General features: G+C 41.7%; 1 protein-coding gene across 1 annotated transcript in view; it reads right to left on the bottom strand.

Annotated features, from left to right (window-relative positions):
* The window catches only part of USP35 (ubiquitin specific peptidase 35), a 42,861-nt gene extending 28,910 nt beyond the window's left edge, over positions 1-13,951 (bottom strand). The window contains exon 1 of the mRNA XM_089512956.1: positions 13,942-13,951. The gene's annotated coding sequence lies outside the window, so the exon portion shown is untranslated. The remainder of the gene's footprint in view (positions 1-13,941) is intronic.
* Positions 13,952-14,190: the final 239 nt, after the last annotated feature.

Genomic DNA, 14,190 nt, shown 5'->3' on the forward strand with positions numbered 1-14,190 from the left:
TCAAATGTCTCTGCATATCTATTTTTCTCATTTATTATATGGGTTTTTTATTTGAATGGCAAACTCTGAGCAAAGTTAGCTGATGCTTATTGTATCCTGTTTAATGACATCACCAGCAGCCATTCCTTGTGATGCCACCCTTTTGACATCACTAGGGCCAATGTTTTGTGACATCAGAAGTCCCTAAGTCTCAGATTTTGGCCCTGAAATATTAGGGCCTGGGATAGCCCTGATTTGGCGACCCTAATCCAAAAACACTACAGTCCAACTTAATTATTTATAGGATTTATATCCTGCCTTTCTCCCAAATGGGATTCAAGGTGGATACTTCGATGGGATCCATTAGAGCTATTATTGGGGCCCTACTACATGGCGGCACGTACATGTACATTTAGGCCTTTCCAGAGTATATTTGGAGGCCCTGTGCCCCCCTGAGCAGGGTGTCCAGATGTCACAATCACAAAGGAGGACAATGCACCTCAAAATGTAGGACATTGAAGATAAATGCAGGTCATTGCAAAATAAAAGCTAAAACACTATTATAAATATAAATTCATTTAATATGGTTTATTTACAGCTACTACATATACTGCATTTTGTTAGGGACTCAACCATATTTTTCATCTTCAGTATTAATGCCTTGTTGGCTTACAATACACTTATAGAACTCTGAGCAAGACCAAGGCTTAAAACTGTATTTTACTAACAACAAACCCATGACTGAATCTACATTTAAATTATTCCGTTCATTTGTCCATTGTGCTGAAATTAAGGGGGGAAACTCTTTCAACATTTAATAATAATAATAATAATAATATGTTTTATTTATAGACCGCTATTCCGCGATGATCATAGCGGTGTACAGTAAAATCGTTAATACAATAAAAATACAGTTAAAGGAGGGAGAAGTCTCATCCTTCAGGCAGTCCAAGATGTTGCTGGTCTGCCTGCTGGCTCCCTCTGAGGCCGAGATGACAGTTGAGGAGGGAGGGGCCTCTTCCTTCAGGCAGTCCAAGATGTTGCTGGGTCTGCCTGCTGGCTCCCTCTGAGGCCGAGATGACAGTTGAGGAGGGAGGGGCCTCTTCCTTCAGGCAGACCTTGATGTTGCTGGGTCTGCCTGATGGCTCCCTCTGAGGCCGAGATGACAGTTGAGGAGGGAGGGGCCTCTTCCTTCAGGCAGTCCCTGATGTTGCTGGTCTGCCTGCTGGCTCCCTCTGAGGCCGAGATGACAGTTGAGGAGGGAGGGGCCTCTTCCTTCAGGCAGTCCAAGATGTTGCTGGGTCTGCCTGATGGCTCCCTCTGAGGCCGAGATGACAGTTGAGGAGGGAGGGGCCTCTTCCTTCAGGCAGTCCCTGATGTTGCTGGGTCTGCCTGATGGCTCCCTCTGAGGCCGAGATGACAGTTGAGGAGGGAGGGGCCTCTTCCTTCAGGCAGTCCCTGATGTTGCTGGGTCTGCCTGCTGGCTCCCTCTGAGGCCGAGATGACAGTTGAGGAGGGAGGGGCCTCTTCCTTCAGGCAGTCCAAGATGTTGCTGGTCTGCCTGCTGGCTCCCTCTGAGGCCGAGATGACAGTTGAGGAGGGAGGGCCCTCTTCCTTCAGGCAGTCCGTGATGTTGCTGGGTCTGCCTGATGGCTCCCTCTGAGGCCGAGATGACAGTTGAGGAGGGAGGGGCCTCTTCCTTCAGGCAGTCCAAGATGTTGCTGGGTCTGCCTGATGGCTCCCTCTGAGGCCGAGATGACAGTTGAGGAGGGAGGGGCCTCTTCCTTCAGGCAGACCTTGATGTTGCTGGGTCTGCCTGATGGCTCCCTCTGAGGCCGAGATGACAGTTGAGGAGGGAGGGGCCTCTTCCTTCAGGCAGACCTTGATGTTGCTGGGTCTGCCTGATGGCTCCCTCTGAGGCCGAGATAACAGTTGAGGAGGGAGGGGCCTCTTCCTTCAGGCTGTCCCTGATGTTGCTGGGTCTGCCTGATGGCTCCCTCTGAGGCCGAGATGACAGTTGAGGAGGGAGGGGCCTCTTCCTTCAGGCAGTCCAAGATGTCCAAGCAATCCGTTGCCTAACATGCTGCACCGAGTTACAAATGCACCTTGAGCTCTGGGCAACTCTTGTCTTCTGCTGCTCTTAGGAAAAAAAGACCTTTAGAAGGATTTATCTTATCCCCTAAGTAGACATATTTCTCAAAGGGGAACAGCAAATGCGCTGTTAATAAGCTTCTTAGTCATGCTCAGAATGGAGGACATTTTGGAATTCCTCCTGGACAGAGGTGAGAGAAATGGATTTGAATCAAACATTTAAGATTTAATAAGAGTTAGAAACACATGACTAGAATAGAAAGGATTATATAATTATATGCTATAATTAGAATACATATATAAATAGTATGGAACCACATATATACATGTATACTATCATAATCAATATATCTATTCTAATATGATTAAATAAAGGTCAGCTGAGGCCCTTTAACTGAAAGGGAATTTTATAAAAATATATGTTAGTAAAAGAAAGAGTTTTTAGATAAGCTTTTTATAACACTGTTATTTATTAAATATTAAATATATTGTTTTATAAAAAATAAAGGGGGGTTATATCTTTGATAATAAATAAGATACACTTATAAAATATGCTGGACTTAGTTATTTTAAATAGTATTTTTTGTCTGTTAAGATTATCAAAATGGCTAAGTGTTCTGTTTAATAAATAAATAAGATTGCACCTGGAAGTCAAGGACAACTTTGCAAAGAAGGAGGCAAAACAATTTTTGGAGCCAACTGATAAGAGAGCTCCATCCTCATTAAATGTCAAGAACACTGTTTTTTGGGTGGGGTTACTAAAAGTCAAGAGATATCCCCTTTTGAGCATGCGTAATGGGGGGCTATGAATATTAGAACACACCTATGAATCTATAATGACTAATTTAAATGGTCATGAGACATATGATGAGATATGTTATGAGTGGAGTTTTTACATACTTAAAAAGGTGGTCTTAAAATTGATCACATGTCTAGATCTAGCCAATAAAAAAATGAGATAGAAATATTGTAACAGAAAATGTCTTATAAATACTGTGTGAAACCTCAGTGCCTACTTGCCTGAGACACCCCTTCTTTTAAAACCCAAGACATAGTGGAAACGCCTCCATACTCTCTAGAGACATTTGGGGTCTTTTTTTAAAGAGGAGAGCAGGTACAACCCTACAAGGTCTCTTAGGGGCCTCTTGCAGCCCCCTTGCTTTCCACAGATCACCTCTGTGCTACAACTAGGATCCAAAGCTGCATAGAAGTTGCCATGGGAGTTGTATTCTCCCAAAGTAATGTTTCCAACCTATGCCTTTTCCAGTTTCTACACAGTAAAGTCTGAACTTTCCTGTTTTTGCGTTCTGCTGCCACTCCTACTAGGAGGAGGAGGATATATCTGCAGCATCATGCAGCATTTTGCAGTCTAGCCTGCCAAACTGAACTGGAATGAAGTTGTTGCTTTTTCTAATTCAATTAGACAAGGAACTCTGTTAAATAACAAAAAAGAGGAGTTGCAAAAGTTGCTGGAAAATACTAGGGTTTCCACTAGAACAGGTCAGAATGGAACTCCCATTTGGCTGACGGTGACACTGTGCATAAAAGACCAAATTATTCTTTCATGGGTGTGAATGAGCATCGAGAAACTAGGCTTATGTGTCAGGCTGCAATCCAGAAATCTCCACAGTGTCCAAAGGCTCCCCAGTATGTTGAGGACAGGTCTCTTCTCACTGCACCGTTCTGCCCTGACCTTATCTTTCCTATTCATGTCTTAGTGCATCTGAAACTTGAAGTCTTCTCAACCAGACCGCCAGGAGGGCAGAACAATAAGACCAGGGCAAGAATTAGCATTGGTGATTTTTTCCTCCATTGGCTCCTGTGCCATTAATAGCAGTGCAATCCTGTACACATCGGCAAGAAATAAAACTTATTTGCAGTACTATATCACTGTCTTATATTCAAGCAGGATCTGCAATAAAATGCCATAGTGAAGAGGGCAGAACTTCGAAAAATACAGTAGAAACCTTTTTAGACAACTTCCAGAATTCCCCCAGCTAGCATGGCCAGTGGCTGGGGATTCTGGGAATTGTAGTCCAGAAAAGTAACTACCAGTAATGTACCAGAGGCTACAAAAATAAAGAAGCAAGCTTCTGTATATGGATGCGAAAGGTAGAGATCACAGAGGCTTGACAGGAAAAGAATTAATTCATTTGAAATACAGTTCTTGAGAAGAATTCTGCAGATAGCATGGAAAGCCAAAAATAAATGGACCTGAGAATAAATCATGCCTAAACTCTCACTAGAAGCCAAACTGGTTAAACTGAGGCTATTATATTTTGGACATATGAGGCTACATGACTCCTTAGGAGAAATAACAATGCTTGGTGAAATGGAAGGCAATAGTAAATGAGGAAGACCACATTACAGGTGGATAGATTCAGTTAAGAAAGCCATGGCCCTGAGTTTGCAACAACTGAGCAGGACTGACTGAAGATGAGCAGATGGGGATTTCTCGTGCACAGAGCCACCGTGAAGTCAGAGCCAACCTAAAAGCACAATAACAATAAATAGTGATAAATAAAAAAAACACTGATGGGCAGATAAGGCCTTTAGCTCCATGGAAGAGCACCATTTTGCATTGTGCACTGGCATCTTTGCAAGTAAACCCTGTTTGAACTAGCTCATTTTACAGAACTAAACCTATAAGCTGACTGTTCTTTGAAGAAATAGCTGAGTGCAATCAAGTACTTTGGAGTGGTTTCTTGCTTATATATTCAATTTTCCATATAAAGTACAGGTGGTGAGGAGGAAACGCTCTCATCTGCTTCACTGCATTTCCCCAAAGGCCTGTAGTAGCATAAATAGAAGCCAAAAAGAAAAATATACTTGACCTCACCGTCCTTCACATGCTGTTCCAAATCACCTTCTTCTATGTCAGCCAAAATATTACATCACTGTATCTCTGCCTCATTAAAACCACTGGATAATCTGGGCTTGATCCTGTACATTGCTGAGCAACACGCACAGCTCCCAATTAATTCAGGGGATTATTGCTGAGTTAGGAATAATTTGATGCTGCAGTATTTCAAGGGTGCAATACCCAAACCTATTAGCATGTTGGGAAGGGTCCTTGTTCTCTTTTGCAGGGCCTAAACAAAATAATTTGGGGGAATGACAACATACAGCCAGCATAACTATGCAGGGGATTCTGTCAGTTGTTATTGTGGTGGTGGTGTGCCTTCAAGTCCTTTCCAGCTTAAGGCAACCCTATAATGAGGTGTCCTGTCAAGATTTATTCAGAGGAGTTTTGCCTTTGTTTTCTTCTGAAGCTGAGAGAGTGTGACTTGCCCAAGGTCACCCAGTTGAGTTTCCATGGCTGAGAAGGGTCAAACCCTGGTCTCCAAAGTCCTAGTCCAGTGCTCAAACATCTATGTTGCCTCTCTAAACTTTGCAAAGGGTCCTGTTAAGCTTTGTAATGGTTTCATGAGAGGTGTTCGTATTCTTTCATGTATCACAGTTGCTGGATGCCTTGGCACAGAGTGGGGGATCATGTGGTCCTCCAGGTGGTGCTAGATTGCAACTTCCAGCAGCCCTAGTCAGGACAGATAATGCAGAAGAATGCTAGGAGTTGTAGTTCAAACATTTCTGGAATGGTGCATGATTTCCATTTCAATGTAACAGGCTGCAATGTTATGTCTCTTGGCTGGAATATCTACTACTTGTGATTATAGACAGACACATTTGTTCCCTTAGAATCTTATCATACTTTGGCAGGGAGGGAAGTCTGCTTTGGACTGCCAATCCCATAGTGACCTTGGGGGCCCTCAGAGCAGGACCTCTGAGAAGATGTCTAGGATGCCACAGAGGAGAATATGAAGGAAGCCTTTCCCAATGCAGAACTTGGTGTCTTGCAGCTATTTAGCAGTACAACTCCATATACCCCAGCTAGCATTGCAAAATATTCATAAATAATAAATAAATATTTTTTTATTTCTATCCCGCTTTTTGCCAGACAATCAAAGCGGCATACAACAGGTTAAAATACATCCATATATACATAATGCCCCCCCTGAAAACTGAGATGCGTGTGGCCAAGATGGCAAAAGTTATTATTGAGGAAGACGACACAAGTTAGGAAAAGCTGCAGAAGTTTTTGCATTGCTATCAAAAAGCAAGGAAGGGTGGAAGACCATTGATTTATAAGTCTATAACAGGAGTTCTTTTTATCTGAATGTCAATTTGGAAATGATTGCAAGGGTTACTTTCCAGCGGGGCCAAAGCAAAGTGGCCACATCTCCTGTTGCAAAACAAAAACAACCAAATTATCTAACTTGATCCTTAATGGTGGCCCCGGTTTGGACATTGCATATGAAAGAATGCTGATTAATGTGAGCCAGCATACACATGTCTACTCTGCCTGTATGTAAAGTGAGTGGTGATGAGGACAGGGTGAGAAGATGTCCTAACTGCAAAGGAGGACAAGGCACTACAAAATGCAGGACGTTAAAAAATGAAGGGCATTATATATATACACACATACATATATAAATTCATGCTTCTTAGTCATGCTCAAAATGGAGGACATTTTGAAATTCCTTCCTGGACAGAAGGACATGCCCTGGAAAAGGAGGATGCCTGGTCATCCTGGTTGAGAAGTGTGTTACTGAAGATCCAGGAGAAGGATGGTGGAAGCCATATACACTATAGAGTTGCTCAAGTGAGTCACTATGATGGGTTCACTTCTGGCCCTGGAGAAAACCAGCTTCAGGAACTATTCTGCTTTGCTGGAGGTTTTTTAAAATACAGGTTGAGTCTCCCTTATCTGGAATTCCAAAAACGAAAAATATTCCAAAAACCAAACCTTTTTCATGGGTTGCTTAAACAGTGACACCTTTCCTTTTTTATGATTCAGTGCATACAAAGTTTTTTTCATGCACAAAATAATTAAAAATATTGTAGGGACACAGTCATTGTGTTTTCCAAAAACCTGCTTCTACGCTAATCATAGAAACCTTGAGATGAAAGAGATCCCCAAGGGCCATCCAACCTCATTCTGCCATGTGGAAATACACAATCCAAGCCCTCCAGCTTCTGTTTAAAAACCTCCAAAGAAGGAGACTCCATCACTCTCAAAGGCAACGTCTTTCACTGTCAAAGAGCTCTTAGTGTCAGGAAGTTCTTCCTAATGTTTAGGTGGAATATCTAATAATAACCACAAATGGATATGCAGAATACAGAATATGCAGGGGTGAACTCATTCCAATCATTTCATATCCTCATTGAGAAAAAGCTTCATAACATTTCCCCTTTCTTTTTACCATAGATCACAATAGATCTAGATCAGAAAAAGAGATCCTAAAAGCCAGAAGGGCATAAAGGTTACATTTCCAGAGGTCATAGCTGTAAAAATCTGATGACTCTATAAGGTCAATGGGGCAGTGAATCTGCTCTGGGTCTGAGCTAAAAAGAACACAGTGTGTTTCATTTACCGGTTGGGGGACAAGGGAAGACTCAGGAAGAATGTCACAACAGCACTGTATGGTTCTGTTATTTCCATATCCCAAATGTTCCAGGAAATTATTTCTGCACAGAAATTCTGTGCATGGGATTTTATGTGCAGGAAGTAATATTCAGCACCTTGGATAACTCCTTAAAGTTCCTATGGGACTAGTCTAGTATGGGGGGCCAATCTATACAATCGGCCCTCCATGTCCACAGATCGTTTATCCACAAATTCAGCCATCCATGACTTTAAAATATTAAAAATAAATATAAATTTTAAAAACAACAACACTAGATTTTCCCATTTTATATCAGAGCATTTTGGTATCCCCCAGGGAATGGGGTGCTGGAACCAAACCCCAGCAGATACCAAGGTTCCACTGTATTACACCGCAGTTACAGCACTATGATTTTATTTTAATTGCATGGCAATATACATATATCCCATTCGCTCCCATGCCAGCATTCTCTAAAGATGCCAGCCACATATGTACAGCTATTCCAAAATGCAACAAAATCCAAAATCCAAAGCACTTCTAGTCCCAAACATTTGGGATAAGGGAAACCCAACCCGTATACTACATTTATTTTTTATTTTTACTATGGTTTGAATGTTTTAGTTTTTTAATTGTTTTAGTTTAAAGTTTTATTTATATTTGTTATTAATTTTTTACAAGAAACTTTGGTACATACTATATATTGTTTTAACTGAGTGGATGAGGGCCCTAGAATCATTACTGTTGTTTAATGGGGATGTTGTCAATTAAAAAAAACACCTTTGTACTATATGTATTGTTTTAGCTATTTTTGTTTTGAATTATATATTGTAAACCACTTTGGGTTCCATATTGGGAGAAAGGTGGGATATTAATTAATTAACTAACTAATGAAATAAATAAATAAATTGGTATTTTTTATTGTTAAAAATAGTAAATCAACACTCACTGTCATTCAGTCAGTGAGCCTATTATGGACAACCAGTAAAATTCAGGCCTTAAATTTTAAACAGAAACATATAGTTTGTTGTGGATTTTTGGGGCTATGTGGCTATGTTCTAGCAGAGTTTATTTCTGACATTTCACTGGGATGTGTGGTTGGCAGCAAAAGTTTCAAACCATCAACTGGAAAAGGCACAAGCAAAACAGCAACAGGTTCCCTCAGGGTGAAACCTCTGCCATTTTAGTTACAGACACAAGAGAAAACATATAGGCCTCATTCTGCTTAGTTGTTTAGTAGGTTAGTGGGCTAGTTTCTCCGGTTCTGGTGTTCCAAAGGAGTGCCAAACATAACTGGATGCTTGACAATTCTCCCTGGAGGACAAATAATCTCACTGCCTCAGGAGTAAGCAATGATCCCATCCAGCAATCTACCTTCCCTTCTCCTCTGCCCCTTTGACCTGGATCTAATGATTGAAAAGAGTCTGGGCCAGAACATGCCATCAGGTAGAGATATAGCATGCAGCCTCTTCCATCAGCAAACCCCTTGCTGGCCTCATTGATGGTGACACTAAGACCCTATAATGGGGTTTTCAGGGCCAGAGAGTGTGTGACACTACACCATGCTGGCTCTAGGAAACCTTAATGACTTGGCTAAAGCCAGTGTGGCACACATTAATGACTCAGATTGGGAATGGGGAGACTCAGGCCCAGAACAGATGGACCAAATGAAGTGGCTTCTGTGCACTTTGGAGGCATGCTGATTAGATGATGCCTGCCTCCAAAGTAGCCCAAAGTCACGCCGAGGCCGTGCCCCAGTTCTTTAGACAGGAGAAAAAAGGAGCCAGGATAATGTGGCCCCTGGAAGTGCCAATTGGCCCCAGCGAGTATGGCCTGTGTTGGGAGAGGGCTGTGCAGTCAGCAGGGTTTGGAACCACGTCTGGCCAGAGCAGACCCAGACCACTTTTTCCCATCTGTCTGCTCTGGCCCATAGGTACTGCCTGCCCTGGTGGTGCAGTGGTGGAGCCCTGGTGGCTAGTGGTTAAATGCCCATACTGCAGCCACTCACTCACAAACCACAAGGTTGCAAGTTCAATACCAGCCAAGGGCTCAAGCTCGACTCGACAGGCAAGCATCCTTCCGAGGTCGCTAAAATGAGTACCCAGCTTGCTGGGGCAATTAGCTTACACATTGTAAACTGCTTAGGAAGTGCTTAAGTGCACTGATAAGCCGTATAGAAATGTACTTCCTATTGCTATTGCTCTGCAGCTGTTCACACAGACATCCCACTGTGCTACTTGGTGGGGCTCCAGTGGTGGGAAGCCACTCACTTCTGAAATCAGAATGAGATGCTCAGCCTTGATCATATGGCTGGGTGCCTTGTTCTGACCTCAAAGCAAAGTGACCCATGGCAGCAGCCACTGCGCCAGGTGACACAGCAGGATCCTTATGTGAACAGACTCTCAGGCTTACTTGGTGAGGACATGAGAGAGAGCCTTCTCAGTAGCTGCTCCCACCCTTTGGAACACCCTGCTTACCTTTTGACGGCACGCTAAGACATTTTATTTAAGCAGGCATTCAACGCATAATCATACCGGGGTGGTATTTATGGAGTTATGAGTGTTTTAGTTATGTCTTTCAACTTTTGTATATTCTTATGCAATTGTATAATGCTTTTAAATTATTTTAACTGTTTTAAATTTTGTTGTCATGTTTTTTACATGTTTTTTTTGTCTGTGAGTTGCCTTGCCTCTCTTCTGGGAGAAAGGCAACAGACAAATGAAATAAATAAACAAATACATAAATAAAATAAACAGCCACCCTGCATCAGAATGGAGGGCTCCAGTTCTTCAGGGAAGATGTGAAGCAACAGGGTACTTTTTAAAATATGTGGTAAGAGAGGGGTATATTCCAGGTTTTGTGCTGAACAGCCCAGACATCATCCAAATTGTTCACACCAGACTCAAGGGCTGGTCCCTGCATCATCCAGTCTCCCTGTCAAGACTATAAGGGAAAGAATGGTTTATTTGGTCCTTGCAGACAGGGGCTCAGGTTCAAATCTCCCTTGTCACCAACAATGGCTAACCTTGGGTCTGTCAACTCCATCATCATAAATTACCTCCCAGAGTTGTTGCAAGGAAAAATGTATGAGAGGGAAGACCCTCTCATTGCTCTGTGCCCATACCCTTCAACTGTCCTGATCTGGCTGGCATGCTTCCAATTAATCCTCTGCTGTCCAACTTTTCCAGGTGCTTTTAAAAATGTCCCAGTTTTACTCTCCTTCACCCACTTTCCCCCTTTATCCTCAGCTTACGGTAATTCAGTTGCTGCAAACTGAGTTCAGAGTGCAAAAATAGTTCACACTCAACTCAGCAGGAGGGAGAGGAGAAGACAGGATGGCATCTTCACCTTCCCATTAAGCTCAAGCAAAAGCAAAGTGCTGCAGCCTGTCTTTAATTTGTGTTCTTCCCCATTAACATATTTTGCCATGTTGACCATACTCTGATGTTGCTTGGCCAGATATGCCCCTGTTTTCATCTGTGAACTTTTGGAAGGTATGTGCTGTTGGAGTAAAGGTGATCCAGTATATGTGCCATAAATATATCTGTTCCTTGCGTCATACATTCTTGATGGCCTGAAGGGAAAACTACACAACTTTGACCTTAAGGCGGATCAGCAGTTGATGCAATTTTGGTTGCAGAAGTACACAAATAAGAGGGTAAGAGGGAAGCCAGGAGACAGACAATGGAAAATTCTGTTTTTTGATAGGAAAGAAGCTAATTAATTATTTGCTTTCTCCACTGCATTGTTTCTCTCTGAATGTCAATAAGTCTGGCAACAACATTTTCCCCTGCCAAAGCATTCTTAGATGATGGGAAAATACTCCATCTTTCCATGTCAGACACTCCCTTACAGCTGCCTTACCTGTCTTGCCAAATCCCTGCAGGGCTCTGGAAAGTTGATTTGGGGGATTCCAACTCCCAGGATTCCCTAGTCAGCACCCTGGTTACTTGGGTCTAGTTCTCCAAAAGAACTTTTCCAAGGTTTGCAAAACCTGATCACACTGTTATTTAATAAAGACAATTGGTACCTCAGCAGCCCAAGGGAAACAGCGCAGTTAACAAAATAAAGTTAAATAAGGCACTCAAGCTCCAAAACATAATCCATTCAATCTCTCCATCTTAAAAGAAGACAAGTAGCGGGGAAAGAGTGATATCAGCCATGGGCAGAGTGCATTCATTAAGGGTGCCCCTACACTGTAAAAATAATGCAGTTTGACACCACTTTAAGCGCTGTAGCTCCATCCTATGGAATCCTAGGATTTGTAGCTTTACAACATCTTTAGCCTACTATGCTAAAGAGTGCTGCTGCCTCACAAAACTACAAATCCCAGGATTCTGTAGAATGTTGCCCTGGCAGTTAAAGTGGTATCAAACTGCATTGATTCTATAGTGTAGATGCGCCCTAAAACATAACAATCTTTCTCTAACAAGTTGAGCTGGACTACAGCTTCGGTCACCCTACACAACACGGGAAACTGCAGTCTAAAACATTTGGAGGACTCCTGTTTGAAGGAAGGAGATAAAAGGACAAGGAACATGGTGGGAAGGAAAAAGGATGGGCCAGTCCCCAAATCCCCACAACATTTTAACTGGGGCAATTCCTGGGTTGGCCATACCTTTTGAAAGTCTGCAAGCAGAAAGATGGAAGAATTCAACAGTACCCACAATGGAGAGATGGTTTTTGAAACTGACAGATTTGGCAGAAATGGACAAATTGTCTAGTTTGGTTATAGAAAGTTCATTACTGACATTTCTCAAGGACTGGAAACCTCTTATAGACTTTTTGCACACAAAAAAGGGAGAAATATTGGGTTTGATTATTAGAAAGAATAAGATATTGAAAGAAGAGAATATGCCATAATTTGTTAGAGAGGTCGATATGAGTAACTAGTCTATAAGTATATCTATTTACCAATAGGAAGATCAGAAGTAATTTCTTTTTTTCTCTTTTTCTTCTCTTTCTTTTCTTCTCTTAATTTCTGTAGGTTCCCCCCCCCCCTGATGTATTCTAAAGCTTTTAATAAAAAAAAAATTAAAAGCTTGTCAGCAGGGCAAGGAGGGCAGCAATCTCCCTTTCCCATTGCTTACATCCAGCTGTTAATATTCACAAGGTACACTGCCCTCAGCTATGGGGGCTCTCTCTAGATGAAGGCTCTGTATGGAGGCACAGCAGTTGGGCAGACCTTGTCTCTGTGGATTTGTCTCTGGACATTATCACACGGGGCAAAATTGGAAGTTTAAAGGGGTGGCAATGCAGGGAATAGGACTGAGAAAGAGGAATGGGAAGCCCTAAACAGATTTTCCATCACTGGATGTAGGGTGACTGACCAAAACCCAGAGGTGACCCACCAAAAACTAGAGGTGGTGGGACTGACCTCCCACCAGCTGGTTTGGCTGGTTTAAACAAGCTTGGCTTAAGTCACGGTTTAAAGCTTTAGCACTGATCTTTTAGATTGATTGTTCATATACATACACACACACACACAAACACACACACACATTAAAAGTATGGCTATTACTATTATTTTCCAAACCCTCTTAGGGGAGCAACAATTATGCTTTGAATTTAACCATCTTAACTTGGTTTACTGCCAGTTGTTCATTGTTACACCAGCATCCAGCGTCAGTTGCTTCTTTCCAATCCCTTTCTTTTTTAGTGCAAGAAATGCCATTCAGAAACAAATCCTTCCATTCATGTAAGTTCAACCCAAACAAAATTCTTTTAAAAAAGAAGAAGAACAATTATTATTTAAGCTAGTGGCCATAACATCCGGACTACATTTGGTTACTTAATTTTCTGATTTACTCCCATATTGGTGACATCCTCTTACACTCCTAAATAGAGGCTACCAACTTGTCAATGTCATTCTCAAAGTCTGATCGAAAGCTGTCAATCATCTCAAAACCTAACAACTTGACATGATTTGTCTGAGAAAGCATTAAAACCTGGTTGATCAAGCTTCCACATACAGTTTTTTTTAAATCACAGGATTAATATCATAAGCAACAAATCCCATTGTGGGAGAAAGGCAGGCTATAAATCCTGGAAATAAATCAATATCAATATCAACATCAATAATAATAATAATAATAATAATATTTATTTCTACCCCGCCTCTCCAACAAGATCGAGGCGACTTACATGAACAAAATCCATACAATAAAATAAAATAAATCGCACTATCCCCTCCCTCCTTAAACCAGAATTAAATAAATAAATAAGCAGGAATCACAGTATTAATACAATGAACAGGATTCAATTTTTTTTCATTATGACATTAGTGCAAAAAAAAAAAAAAAACCCTGCTTTAAACAAAACAACAACAACCAACCTTTAAAAATGTTCTTTTTCTCCAACCTTGTCTGGAAAGAAAAGAATAAAAAAAGGATGGAAGGTGGATTAAAAAAGAAGGAGGTCAGTCACTTACTCTTTTTTCCTCCCAGGTTCACAAGATGCTTGGAGGCTGGCCAATGTCTCCCCTTCTTCTCTTTCTCCTCTCTGCTAGTGAGGGCTCCCTTGCACAAAAAATTATATATGTATAATTTATATATATATAAAATCCTCAATTGGATCTGTAATCTCTGATGCTGAGGCAGCAATGAAGAAGAGCTGCAGAGACTACTGCAGCAGCAGCCAGCACTGGACTGCAGCATCCCACCTTTCCAGGCTCTTTTTT

This window comes from Sceloporus occidentalis, unplaced genomic scaffold, assembly GCF_023333645.1.
Source record: "Sceloporus occidentalis isolate IW3139 unplaced genomic scaffold, rSceOcc1.0.p SCAF_2, whole genome shotgun sequence".
NCBI classification, from domain to species: domain Eukaryota; kingdom Metazoa; phylum Chordata; class Lepidosauria; order Squamata; family Phrynosomatidae; genus Sceloporus; species Sceloporus occidentalis.